The 14,420-nt window shown below is 47.1% G+C and overlaps 1 protein-coding gene and 1 non-coding gene across 2 annotated transcripts in view; both read left to right on the top strand.

The window, feature by feature from the left end:
- The window catches only part of LOC105567971 (protein dachsous-like), a 45,681-nt gene that overhangs the window by 5,969 nt on the left and 25,292 nt on the right, over positions 1-14,420 (top strand). The gene's annotated exons all lie outside the window — the stretch shown is intronic.
- Positions 13,367-13,439, top strand: Trnaa-ggc. Its single transcript has one exon. It is a non-coding gene; the product is annotated as a tRNA-Ala (tRNA).

Here is a 14,420-nt window from a genome sequence, read left to right as displayed (position 1 = left end):
TCATGTAATCGTGGGACAACATGGCATTTCGAAGACTTTTGTGAGTTTTTGAAATTTTACCGTACATCTTCCTATACTATACATTTTCATAAATAAATGGGACGTGTAGCCAGCGGCGGCAATTATTTATCGACGGTAAATGTTACAGTTAACTTTCCGCAAACTCCAGTGCAAGAAGAAAACTCCTTCGTCTATCGCGGATCTTAAATGAATATCATCGGAACCCATTGATGTCCCGAATGCCATTTATATCCCATCGGAACATGCTCCTCTTCGCGCTTCTTTCCCACCTAAATTTATTTTATCATTGTTCGCCACATTGTTGCTACCTCTGGGAACGTCGGCGGAGATTGTTGCAGCGACTATTGTTGACTCAGGTCGCGCGTTACCTCGCCGAGAGGGGGAATCTCGGAAAAGCGCCTTTGAACGTATTCCACCGCGGAGGTCGTTCGCAGATCGGTGGAATTCGCAGATGCTCGCGAGATACACCGCGCTGCGCAGGTACGCCTCGCCATCTCGACTGTGGAAGCATTCGCGCGCGCGCGCGCGCGCGCATGAAGATACACGCGTGCGGCCGCGTACACATCGTCGCCTCACCGCAATCGTTTTCAATCCCGGCGCTGTAAGCCGCGCCGGGATAAAAAGGAGCAGCCGGGCATCTCGCAGAAATCTCAGCCGTGCTGCAGCCGACGTTATAGCTTTCCGATCCAGCGATCGCATGGTTCTTGTCTTTTCCGGTATTCGTGTTCGCCGTTCAATTTAAACGCTGCAGCGTGCGTGCCACGGCAACGCGGTTAATCGGTCCGAGGATAAGGAGACCGGGTACCATTCAAATTTCTGTTCCATATTCTAATCATGCACGCACGCCTCTTATCGATATCCGTTCGTATCGAGATCTCTTAGAGCCGAGTGGACGGCGGAATAGAATTTTCTAATACCCCTGCGAGCTACCTGTTCGCCGTCTATCCACGTTGCAGCTCGCTTCATCGGCGAACAAGACCAGCAAGATCGCCACGAGGGGCCGGCCGGGCTTCTCGGGCGATACTCCTTCTAGCTCGTCGAAAAGCTGCACATCGATTATCAAGATCGTTCGTGCCGTATACGCTGCAACTCGAAATCACTCGCAACGCGAATCCTTCGAATACTCCTTCCTGAGTTCACGTTCGCCTGACCGCCCTATCGTTGGAATTCGCAGATGTTTCATAGATGCACGGAACATGAATCGCGCGATGGATCTTCGTGGTAAAGCTGCTCGACTTCAGCGATCATTCTCGCTCGCATAAACGCGGGGCCGCGCGATCACGACGAGAGGGCGAGCGAGATGCGACAATCACGACTCCCCGTATTTCCACGGCATTTCCACGAGGGAAAGCGCGAATGTGAGAATTAGGAAATACGGCAACACGAAGGGTGATCGAACGGCGGAACTTTACTTTATTCCTATCGCAAGAATTAATTTCCTTTGCGTAGAATAGCGCGGAATGCTATTAGAATAATCGCCGTCTTCTCGACGTGCCCTGTAGTGATTGAGAAGTACCGGTTGCGGGACACGCTGCAGATAACAACGCTGATAACAACATACGCTGATACGAGGGAAACGTTAACGGGGGGTGAAGGGGAGATAGAGAGCGGGATTCTCGACTCCGTATTCCCCGTATTTCTCCCCCTATGATGCGCGCCTCCGCGCGACTCTTATCTCGCGCCTCGTTATCGCCACTTACGATCGCACGGAGCGGCGTGTGGAGTCTCTCCCTTGCGCGCGCGCGCGCGCGCGTATATATATGTATAAATGTGTGTTTTCCGCTGTTCCTACAGAACCTTCGACGATCCGATCCCTCGAGCGGCTCCGCTACGTCTGGAATTTCGTCGGGCCGGGAGAATTACCGCGGTGTAATCCTAGATGAGATTGTCCCGACGGGAAAAGAAACGAAGGGGGTGCCGGAGGTGCGCGATAGGAGCGCATGTCGATGCTGCGCGAGCGGCGATCTCACCGCCGGTCTTTTAACCGGCAACATACCCCGGTCTTATTGCGAATCGCTGGATATCGCGGTGTTTCACTCTCGGTTTACCTCGTGCTCGAATCGTCCGGGCGCTTCAATAATAGTGTACTCTAATCCCTCGGCACTCCTCCTCCGTGATTTTGTTCTTTATACGTAGATAACGTCGCGTCTCGCGAACATCGAAACTCATCCCTACGCTCCTCGTAAGATTTTCAGAGACGCGACATCCCTTTCGGTCGCGAGGGCATTTCGTGGCGATTCTCGCTTCGCCAGAACGGTATTATTTAGACCAGTCAACGTCGATGAACCTGATTTTAATTTATTTTCACGTCGCTGGAAGCCAAGCGGCATTATATTGTCACTGTCCATTGTCTTGTCTGTCTCGCTTACCGTACGCTTCTCGGACCCGTCCGGTTCTTCTACCACTCGGGTTCTCCGTCCGGTTACTTGCCGGATACTCGACCATTTAGCCGCGTCTTCACTCTGGGATGTTTAATGCATGTACAAAGCTCTATTCGTTTGTTCAGACGGCCCGACGCACGCGTTCCCCGCGCTATTGTGCACCGCGTACACTCGCGCGCACATCGTGGTCAATTATTTGCCCTGGCACAACAAACCCCCTATTGATTGCACGTGGTTTTCTTCAGCGCCGCGAGCGCTTTTAGCCTGCAGCACATCTAAGCCTCCCCGTTGGCGCCGGTTCGCCCGAATTATCGTTGCGGGACAGAGACATACGTTGCACGGATTATAGGCGTCTTTATTTGCGCAACGCGGTAGACGTGACACAGTAATACTCGTTGGGAAGAGAAGGCAGAAGAATGAAAAACAAAATTATATTATATATCAGCTTCGAGATTAGATTTGATGCATTTGAAACCCGTCACTGTGGCAATGTGGCACGACTGAACGCGCAAATTTTGGACACTTCTCATTAAAAAAGCTATTGTAGTCTTGGCTATTTTGGTATCTCACAATCTCCTCCCGAAATAATGTCAGGAATCTGCCATTAATGAGTGGCACGTCAAGTCTGGGACACCCCGTATTCATATTATATCACTGAATCGGACAATACAGCTTACGTGTACAATTACAAGCTGTGCGATCAGTATGGAAGCTTGTGTCAGATCCTTTCAGATTCTATTCTAATCACGCTAGTCTACCGAAGCCTTCGTACTCTTGCGGGATGATTTTAAATTGCGAGAATGCCTGAAGGCCGAATCAGACTGGCAATTGCCGTCTCGGATTGGACTGGGATTGGCAATTGACGATTGTCCTCTAACCAATGAGAGTCGATGAAATCACTGGCTGCTTTGCTCTCTAGAGGACAATCGCCAATCTCAATCCAATCCGCGTCGACAATTGCTAGTCTGACTCGGCCTTAACGCGCAATCGCCGAGTTGCGACAGAAACCACGCGTAACATATGTTTAAATTAGTGTGGCGATTGGGTTGTGGTGCCGTGAACCGATCGGCACAAAAACTATGGCTTCATTAATAGCCGCGAGCGGATAAATAGGCCTCGCTGCGGGAGATCTGAACGACACGCCAAACAGGTAGACGGACATGTCCGTGAGACGGATGTGAGATCGGTCAGACGATCGATAGATCGAAATGTCAATAGACATCGCGTATCCCTCGATCGGCCGGCTCAAACGCATTCTATCTCTCCGCGAGAGACCACACGAAAGAGAAATAGAGGGACGCGCGATCTGAGAGTAAAAGAGCCGACTCGGTTCACGTGTCGTAGATTGAGCGTTTTAAATTTCTTGCCAGTTTTCAATTACACGCGCGCCGTGTAAGAAATGGCAGTCCTCCCATTAACGAATATCATTCCGGCCGAGGGGATCGCCGCGCGACCTCGATGTTTAACGTCTCGCGGGTCTAACCGGTGCGGCCGCGCTACGGGACGCCGATATAGCCGTAAACGGGCGCGCACCGACGTTCGAAACGCGAGAGCCGGGGCAACCGCGCGGCGGGTCGAAGGAGACGGAGGGATAGAGAGACGAGCCTGGAGGTTCGTGCCGGAGGTTCTCCAGTAAGAACGAGCGTGTGCGAGCGCGGGGAAAGGAGGGACCAGCCGGGACCCCCGTCAACGACAGCATACCATCGCCACGGTATCGCTTCTTCATCGCATTCGTCGCGTCGCTCGATGCTACCACGACCCGCGGCTAATCATCATTATTTAAGTATGAGATCGTTTTTCCCAGCGCGACGTCAGTAGCGAGTCGCGCGGCGAGCGGCGAGCCTCGCGGAGGCGCATATCGATCCTCGACGCTGTCCTCCCCGGCGCCTCCGTCATGATCGCGTCGAGATTTCGCGGCGTTTCTCTCCGTCTCTCCGTCCGGACACGCCACACCAAATTCTTTCTTTAATTTACACATTTTAACGTTTAATCGGGGGGTATTTTTTTTGTTAGAGCACAGATCTCCGGGAGCCTCGTCCGATATAAACTGTCCGTTCATAGTCGGTTTCCGTTCGTGTGCAACTGCATCGAGAACTCGCGAATCCCCGTAGATTCCAAATTTTATGGCGCTCGCCGTGCAACTGTTCTGGAGCACCGTTACGACCGCGATACCGGGCGATGCATCCAGATTGGAGGCTACCGCCAAGCGATGATTATAGTCGCGGCGGACGATTCGATGGCCATTTCGTGCTGCCCGCGACTCGGCATTTCTAAGCGTATTTCCGAAATTTGATTACGCGCCGTTCCCTAATTAACGAGATACTCAATTCCTCGCTCGGGCTCGGACTCGACGGATCGTTTTCGCGCGGTCGCGCTATCTCGATCGTCGCCCATAAGCCGGGCCCTACCGGTCCAATTAAAAATCCACGGATTTATGCAAACGGCCGGCCTTTCATTCCAAGACCCGGCCTGACACCGGACATTCCACGGTCTCCGCGGGAATAATCGATCGCGCGCGCTCCAAGCCGCGCGAAAAGCCGCGGCAAGAGCGCTGTCCCGTTACATACGTAATAAATCGCGATTACTCTCGCCCGTTTTTGTCACCTCGTCGTTACCGGGCACAATAGATCTAGCGGTGATTTGTTGACACAACGATTATCCGTTTCGAGAGACCCGATAAGAGTATTGAGATTGCGAGCGATAAATCTCCAATTTCGCCCTAAAATCTTTGGTTGTGTAATTTCCACTTGAATTATGGTGTCACTGACCAGTTCACTCTATTGGAGTGAATATTTACTGAATTTATTCGCTCTACTGTAATACAAAAAGTGAAAACTTCACTCTTATTCTTAAAGTGAAGTCGTTAGCACTCCAAACTTCAAAGTATTTAATAGTTACTTTATATATTTTTTAAACCTCCACAAATCGCATTAGGCCTTGCCTTTGCCCATAAACGCCTCGTAGCATAATTTATTGGCTATACATTGGCTAATATTTTCCCAATATAACGCCAATAAAAATTATGTAGATTACATAGATTAAATAAATATTTACAAAAAAAAATTTTTAGTAAATCTATTTACTTAGTTAAGAAATTTTTTTCGTCAGTGTACCTACCCGCCTTTCAACTTTTTGTTAATAAGCCTACAAGTCTTTCGTTAAAATCGCGACGCGATTTATAAGAGATCCGATTTGGGGGATTATACGCGCGCGATTGGGATTTAATAGGGGTCTTTTTAATCTCGCACTAGAGTCCTATCTATCCATTTTCTATCTATCCGCGGCGTGTTTCAATATGATGAACCTACAAAGTTTTAATTAATAAAATCACGACGGGATTTTTGGGACCTAATTTGGCGTGTAAACACGCGTAATTTTTCAGGGATTCGATTTGGAGTTTAACACGCGCGTGGGATTTTAATTGAGATTTCAATCCCGCGTATATGCGAGAATATATAAAGAAAAATAACCCACCCGAATTTTAACAAATTAAAGAAATGAACTTATTTTGTACATCGCCTGACGTACTCCATCACAGTGGCCAATATTGACCACTCGCCGTAGGTCTTCTTCGTTGGGCCAGATTGGACATACCTTTCGTTGCTCCCGGCCATACAGTCTGGTCATTTCGACCAGAAATCAGGAAGGAAGAAAACTCCTTCCATAGTCGGTTTATCACCGACAGATATTTCGTACGGTTCGAACTATATGCGAGCGTCGATCGTATCGATATGCACGACCACGAGAAGTTAATTAAAGAAGAAAATTAATTTTAAAAATTTGCTGCATAAAACTAATCAAATATATTTTCACTTCCGTTATTTAATCAAGAATCGATAATGACTGTCTCTTCGCGACTCAACCTCCAAATTTGAAATTTAAGTATATATATATATATATGTATGTATATAGGAAAAAATTTACTTCGCGTTATATTTAGTTTTATTACATTTCGCGATAAATTAAAATTTTTAATATTAATGAAATTAAACAATTAATAACTTGTTGAAAATTTGCTGAAAGACTGTTCGCGAAGACCGACCGCGAAAATACGAAGATGCGTGTAACTGTGCATGTATTCATGCGAGACGCATCTTGAAAGTGTATCGCGAGAGACACATACAGAATAAATGACGTGAGACTCAGAAAAAAGAAACTTTCCGTACGATAGATAGACCGACAATTGAATATTCTAGTTAATCGATAATCTCATATAACGTATAAAAATAATACGAAGTTTCAGCGTTCTCCACAAAATATTAGTCTCACGTCATGTTTTACTTTACACATAAATTTGTTAATGCAAAATGGATAGGCTACAAGTGAAAATATGTGATGCGCTGCAACGGGGCAACGTTGCTAACCCGACCCTCCACAGTAAAAATTACTCCCTTTCGATAGATAAAATATATAATAATAAATATGAAATGAAATTGTACTCTATCCATTTTGAGGCAATGTATCTACCAGATATACTAATCTACAAACTACGATCTATAATCTACGATCTACGAGATGCCCTGGTGAAAATAGAATTTGGAGCGTAAATCGAATGTAAGGGGAGAGCGACAGAAGCGTAAACGAAATGTGTAGGAAGCGCAATTTGGAACAGCGAGGCGTAAAAGAAACGTTTGAGGTTTCTTTTACGCCTCGCTGTTCCAAATTGCGCTTCCTACACATTTCGTTTACGCTTGTGTCACTCTCCCCTTACGTTCGATTTACGCTCCAATTTTTATTTTCACCAGGGTGTAGATACGTTGCCTTAATAAAAAAGTTTTCGGCTTACCATCCGACGCGCAGCAGCGGAGTCAGCTTGTAAGTTGATTCTGTAACAGAAAAATATAGAATTTATTAAAGTGTTCAAGGAAAGTAATATTATAAAATATGAGCAATACTTATGCTTATTAAATGCTTTATTCGATTGGATATTTTAATGATTAATCCGCAAAAGATCTTCACAAGAATAAACTTTTATAAAACTTTAAATTATTTCGTGTTCACTTTATTATTTCAAAATAATAGAATTAGGAAATAAAACGACTCGAAAGTGAGCTGGAAAAATATTAATTTTACACTGAATAACAAATACTCACCGTAAAGTTGCTCCGCTGGCGCCCGATGCCTCTCCTGGCCTCCTCCTCCACTCAGATAGTCCTCTGGGCACACACTCGCGAAAACACAAAGATCGTTCGCGCGATTTTGCACTCCCGTTTATAAGCCCATGTGAAGGTATTCTGTTCCGTCAAGTTCGCCTCCACTTCGAGTCGACGAGTATTATACCACAAATACTGCCAAATCTCGGAAGTGTGGCCATCGACAGGAACGGACATTTAACGAATACTTGTTCCTCAAATGGGCTTTAAAAAGTCTTTAGTTCGATTAGTAAACGGCACTCCCGAACGCGACGAAAATGGAAACTTTATGTTATACGCGTAGAAACAAATCGCCGTAGAAATATGTTTGCGGATCACAGTAATTACTTAAACGCGATTGATAAATGTTATCAACTCTCGTACGAGACGATCGAGATTCTCGTAGGAAACGATCGCGTTACGACGAGCGACGCGAAGATACGCGGAACATCCGTCTCGTTCGAACTGAGCTCGTCGACTAATTCGGCACAATAGATTGTTCTCGACCGAGGTGTCCGCGCTACGTCATTTCTCGGCGCGCGGTTTTTCACCGAGTTGTTTACAACGCTACGTCACAGTTCTTGGAATCCAAGGTCGGTCTACGGCGCTCGGCGAAACAAGGTGACGCCGTACGCAGGATCATTCATTCACGCGGTGAGTCGAATAAACCGATTATACCCGCGCCGCTCTGCATATCGTATTAGGTATTCTTTCTTGATACGCGTACGCGACAAGTACGGGAGGAAATCGCGATCGCTCTCTGCGAATAATTAGTGATCGATATCGACGCAGAACTTTGAATCGAATTTCATCGCGATACGTTTAATTGAAGAATTAAATATAAATTAATCTTATCCGTGCTTAACTATATTGTAATATTTACTCATCGATAGTTTGCATTGATACATCGGCGATTTCTGTTGATTAAAATTCGTACCATCGGAATTTACAACGAATACCGAGTGCAAAATCGTAATTTCGTGTTTCCTTTCCTGTCGCGTGTGATTAATACTGAGGTGTTACACAAAGTGCCACAAAGTCTCGATCATCCCACGAGGTTTGGTGAATCGTGTCACGAGATTTAGTCAATCATGTCACGAAACGTAAGTACACATTTGATCTGAGATTGATTACGAGAAATTAAATATGAATGATTCCTTTTTACATCTGGTAAAAAATTCAGTAATACTGAAGAAGATTATCATATATTTTTGATCGTGGAATGTTTAATCTCTGTTTTTCGTACATACAAAAAATTTATTTCGTGGCCGCAACTTTTCATGGTATTTGTCTTGCAATATCGGAGTTCATTACATACGGCAATGTTTATTATCACCCTAAGTGACGTGAAAGCATTTCTTACGTACGTGATTGATATTTTCTTCGCCAGTGATAAATCACAAACGAGTAATATTATTTGACTAGAACTGGCTGTAATTTTATTTCTTATATCTTAGGTTATTCAATATTGTAGAAGGAAAACTACCAGAAACTACCGAATTTTGCCTCTTTTTCGACAGAAGTAAAGCCAGCGGCGATACTATTTTTTTTCTACTGAATAGCTTGCTTTATCGACACTTTACAATTCATATAAAGATTTGATATTTTTATTTTCATTGCAAGAAAGTAACTGCAAAGTAACGGTTCGTTACTTTTTGAGTAACTGTAACTATAACGCGTTACTTTTCAGAATTGGTAACTTGTAACTATAACTAGTTACATTTTTAGCGAAACAACTATAACTGTAACTAGATAATGATTCAGCTTTTAATCGACCACGACTGGCGATGCGTTTTTAACACAGAACATTTATTGCGAAAAATATTACCTCAGCCAGGGTTTGAATCTGGACCTCCCTACACTCTAGATCTCACCAATTCGACCATCGAGGCATACACATCGCCAGTCATGGTCGATTAGAAGCTTAATCATTTACTGGTATCAAATAATTCGTGATTCCTGATAACGGCTCTCTTTTAAAAAGTGAAATTCCACTCCATTTCGGACTGGCAGTATTTTCATTATTTTTTCGAATAAAGTCTCACTCCAGAAGAGTGAGATTACACTCGACAAAATTTGGAGAGTAAGTGAGATTCCTTTTGCAAGGAACATAAAATACTTATTACCTATATTCTCGCACTTTAATATCCCGCAGTTTTAAGTACATGCAATAAATACATTGTTATCACTCAAATGTTCCGACATTAAAATAAAAGGCTTTATGTATCGCCTTTGTCGTTGGATAGCAACGCTGTGCGAGAAGATTTCACGCCTCGGTACCCGTGTTTAGAACGGGACAGCTCGTAACTCGATCTATTATGGCTGCGGGATCGACGTTACCGTCGACACGCGCAGGAGCGCGGAAGGCGTCGAAGGGCGACAAAGTGTCCACCGAAGGCAATCGTCGCGTCGTTAGAGCGAGCGCTACGCCCGGCGGTGACCGCCCTTAAGGGAATCGGCCGGCTCCCTCGTGCGTCCTCGAGCGCGACGGATCCGTTACGGGCTAATTAGCAAAATAAGAGAAACCATCGTCGCGAGTTACACGCCGGCCGCGTAGGCACGCGGGATCTCGTGCTGCGAGACCTTCCACCATCCGATCATCGATCTGTGATTTATCACGCGGTGCCGCGGACGAGCGTGGCTCCTCGTCGTTCTCGCGTGCGGCTCCCGAACGTGGCAAGCAATTATACCGGCCGTGTACTTCGCGATAAATATAGTTCGCCCTGACTCGGATCGCATTCGTTGCGCGACGAAGACGAAGGCGGGAGGTGGCGGAAGAATGTCCCGGAGAGGACATTTCCCCACCAAAATCGAAAACGACTTGAGATCTTGAGAAAAATATCGAAGCGATTCTAACCGATTCGCGAAGAGACACCCGGCGATCGTCCCTCTCGCTTGACGATTTCTCGCCGCGACAAGGACACGATTGTGTGCAACAAGTACAGGAACGAGCGCGGCCGTCAATTGTACACTGTCGTAGCAGCCCCAGCGGTGTACCGATTAAAAATCGATAATTAACCTCGCGTTAACGCAGATATGCGGCCTCGGACGTTTAATCACCGTTACCAGCCTCGTTCGGTTCGTTCTACCAGCGGGACTAGAAGACGAGCTTCTGTGCGATGTGCTTTCTGCGATGTAGGATACCTCTTAATGTTGGCGAAATATTCATAAGGCTCGCGAAACATCCCGTGTACGGCGTTATCGTTAATAGTTATCAGTCAGCGGCGGAGGGAACGGAAAAATCTCTACGGGAAAAACGTTAATAGCGCGTTATTAAATCCCGCAAGAAACGACGCGGGAGATCTCATCAAGAGCCGTCTAAACCGCGAGTCGATCCGCGCGGTGTGATACGCGAGCGTAGAAAAACTCCATTACGTATAGAGGGAAGAGGGTAGGGGAGGGGGGGGAGGGGTAGATCCGGAACGTCCAGTTTGGCGTCGTGATTGGTAGTCCGCGGGCAGACGTCTTGATTTTAATATAACGACTTCGCCACCGATCGCAATCACTTTTTGCACGTGCGGTTTCTTGCGCGACACGCGTGCGCACGCGTTCGCTCGGTCGCATTTACGAATATTGTTGGCGCACAGCAAAGTGAATAATCACCCCCGACCCCCATCCGCCCAGCTCGACAGTTGCAACGACCCCGCCGGGAGACTTTGAGTCAAATGAGATTGCACCTTGTGCGCGCACACATACAGAGACGCGAGGAGGCAACTAGACGAGAGGTCCCTTCGCGTTGCCCCAACCCTCACGGGCGCTTGACGCGGTTATTCATGAATGCGTCCCGTCGATTAATCAGGGGAGCGCGTAATTGCGTACACGCGTCAAACGTCGCTCGCGAACCAGACGACCGTGACATCGGGAACGTCTTTTTACGCGCGCCCCGATCGTCGCGCGCGCGCGGGAGCGGGAGAGGGTTCCCTCCCTCCGCCGGTTGGAAATTTTACGAAAGAGACCGGCGACGGTAATGACGAAAAACTGGTGCTGTTTAATGACGGGCAATTTGTTCCCGGCATTAGATCGCTCCGCGAAGACACGCGTTTCTCCCCGCGTGTACATAAATTGCGGCTGTGCCCTACAAGTGAGACAGGGTAATTGAAGTAGGATAATTAGTCAGCATCGCGTTTCTGGGATCGCGTTAGAATCGCGCCGCGCGCGCAGCAGACGCGTACGTCGTTCGAAGAAAACGATCGTCGGGGATGATTTATGAACCGTTTCGTGCGCGAGTGATTGTCGGTCAACCTAACGGAAGATCGCTCCGAGCCCTTCGCATTTCTTTTCGCGTTTTAGACAATCAACGCAACGCGCCGCGCGATTTATGCTCCCGCTGCGCGCGTATTGAAAATCGCTTCGAGGTCGCCGGGACGCGGATTTCCATTAAACTTATTCTACAATGGACGCAACACGCAAGAGACCGGCCAGTGACAGTCGATCATTCTTCTCATATTTGACTGTGATTGGTCGATTTCTTCGCGTCGCGGCTTAGCGTACCTTGCGTTTTGCGTCCATTGTAGAATAAGCGCAACCATTATCGCGCGTTCGCCGCGCCAACGGGATATTTCCCCGCGACACGACGACTTCATTTCAATATATCCTCCCGGCACCAATTAGAAGCCCCGCTTCGATTTCTCATACGCTAGTACCGCTGCCCACACGGCACGCACACGCGCGCGCATGCATCGTACGTGTCGTAGCGGCAAACGTAGCCTCGGGAGCATTATCGAAGATAAATAAATAGCATCCTGCTACCGCGATTGCGCCAGCATCCTCGATCTTCGTGTTCGTCATCGTCGTCGTCGTCGTCGTCGTCGCCGCGGTGCGTCGTGCATGTGAGAACGACCCAGATGAAAACAGGACAGAATCAACAGCCACGGAACAGCGATAGAGCTGGAGAACGTGGAGAGGACGAGTGGGAAACGGGAGTCAAGGAACTACAAATGAATTCCGTTTGTATGTGACTGGGAGGGGAGGACCGTCAGGTGGAATAAAGAGCAGGATAAAAGAATAGAGAGGGGGCAGACACCTGAAGCAAGGGGCGGAAAAGGTGGATGAGAAATTCGCGGGAATAGGGCGAAGAGAAATTTTTATAGAAAAAAAATTTTCCACGAGAGATTATACGCGAGATCGCACGCGTTTACTTGCGTCGTTTAAGGAGATGCTGGAGTAATTCTGCACCTTTTGCGCTTTTTCAATCTAGAACTGTCAATTTATGAAAACGTGTGTGTAATGTACGAATTATGTGGTTTCTGTGGACAGACCGACAGTGTCCCGCTATTCGGACAAATCAGAGAACAGCATGGAATCGTTGAAATTAACTTTAGAAGCCCACGAATAAGTTACAGGTTGCATTCGAGTGAATTGATTTTTTGTTCGGCTTCTAAACTTAATTTCAATGATACCACGCTATTCTCTGATTTAGTCCGAATATTGGAACACTGTCGGTTCGTACACAAAAGCCACATAATTTGTACGTTACGCAAATGTTTTCACGAATTGACAGTTCTAGGAGCAAAAGGTGCCAAAAGTGCAGAATCACTCCAGCATCCCCTTAAGACTGAATGAGGAGGGAAACCGTAGGCGAGATTATCCTGACTGCTTCGCGTTGTCAACACCCACAGGCCGCCATGGCAGACGTATCGCGGGTGTGCATCGCGTACGTTCACGCACTCACGCATGCCGTGAAAGCAGAATACGCTGATCGGTAGACACTGACCGCTACCATTCACGATTACTTGCCCATGCAAAAAGGAAGGGGGACTAACGCAAGTATAGTATTCCTTCTTTGTACTTCAGTAAAATGAAGTAGATAAGCGAGAAAGATTTCGAGTGTGGGCCTGGATAGCTCAGTCGGAAGAGCATTCGCCCGGCAAGCGGAAGGTCCCAGATTCGAATTCTGGTCTAGTCCTACCCGTGATTTTTCTTGCCGTAAAATTAAGTGGCGCATCTTAGTGCCTGCCTTCCCGAAGATACACCCCCGTTGATATTACTATGGCAAGTTATAGCACGACGCGCGGCGCCGCTCGCTTTCTTCTCGCGCGTCATCACGTCCAGACATCGCGAATTTGTCGACGTCTTAAAGTTTCACGTGGGATCCGCGGTGTCGGTTCGCCGACCACCGGAGAGATTTCTAGTAAAAATCCGACGGGACGTCTCGTTTTAACCGTGCCATTCGTGCGGAGAACGCATAAGGGCGAGAATCAGTAATGAGCGCGTTACGGGTTTCTTCCCTGCCTCGGCGTCGCCGGCAAAAACTCGCTCTCGATTCGATCCACGCTGCCGGGGGACGAAGGATGCGAGGAGGAGGTCGGAAGAATCTCAAGCGCTGGACCGGCGATCTCCGCGAATTAATCAAATACGCGAGCGATTTGTCTTCGTTACACCCACGTGGGCACCCCGGGGGCACGCGTGTGTAACTGGGGTGACGGAGCCCTCGCGAACAACCGGCACCGCTGGGAGAAAAACGTGACCGCCTGCTACATGTGCACCTTGCGTATTACTCTAAATAAAAATAACGCCCTCTATGCGACGTAAACAGGGCGAAATAGAAGACGCATGTGTGTAACATTTCTTTTTACGGCCTCGTAATTCTTTTGCCAAGTATCGCAGAGCTCGGCTTGTCGATACATTTTATATATGCGTTACAACAAAACGTAACAGAAACTCGTCTCGATTTGTTTTACACCGAGAAAAATGTCCGATTAAATATAATCGGATAATCCACTTGCGTAATAACTAACGGATACGCCCGATTAAATTGTATATTTGATGGAAAATATAGTCGGTTTTTCAATCAAATTTGATCGGAAAAATTAACCATCGGAAACACTATTTAATTGGTTTATCCGATGGAAAATTTTCTCGGTATAAAGTTGCATATAGGTAATAA

This window comes from Vollenhovia emeryi, unplaced genomic scaffold, assembly GCF_000949405.1.
Source record: "Vollenhovia emeryi isolate VEMERY1.0 unplaced genomic scaffold, V.emery_V1.0 DF939133.1, whole genome shotgun sequence".
In the NCBI taxonomy this organism is placed as follows: Eukaryota; Metazoa; Arthropoda; class Insecta; order Hymenoptera; family Formicidae; genus Vollenhovia; species Vollenhovia emeryi.
Note: the sequence above shows the minus strand (reverse complement) of the source record. Positions and strands in the feature narration are given on the sequence as shown.